The 202-nt window shown below is 45.5% G+C and overlaps 1 protein-coding gene across 1 annotated transcript in view; it reads left to right on the top strand.

The window, feature by feature from the left end:
* The window catches only part of LOC107039223 (ribosomal oxygenase 1), a 9,639-nt gene that overhangs the window by 6,382 nt on the left and 3,055 nt on the right, over positions 1-202 (top strand). The window lies entirely within an intron of this gene.

Below are 202 nucleotides of genomic sequence, written 5' to 3'. Positions count from 1 at the left end.
TATGAATGTTTTTTTTGGCTCAAATGAAAGAGCGGGTCGAGAAATGGCGTGAGGAAGTCTTTAAAGATGACGAATGTCTCGAAAGATGATGTCTGTTTTCAATTGAAAAGCGCCATTGTGGCAACATTGTCCAGTGGGGTCTAGGAGTCTCCCCTGGTTCAAAACCATCTTTAGAGGCCCTAGCACGCCATTTCTCGACCCG

This window comes from Diachasma alloeum, unplaced genomic scaffold (genome assembly GCF_001412515.2).
Source record: "Diachasma alloeum isolate Michigan unplaced genomic scaffold, Dall2.0 Dall_scaffold_00295, whole genome shotgun sequence".
Taxonomy (NCBI): domain Eukaryota; kingdom Metazoa; phylum Arthropoda; class Insecta; order Hymenoptera; family Braconidae; genus Diachasma; species Diachasma alloeum.
This window is presented reverse-complemented; position numbering and strand designations above follow the sequence as displayed.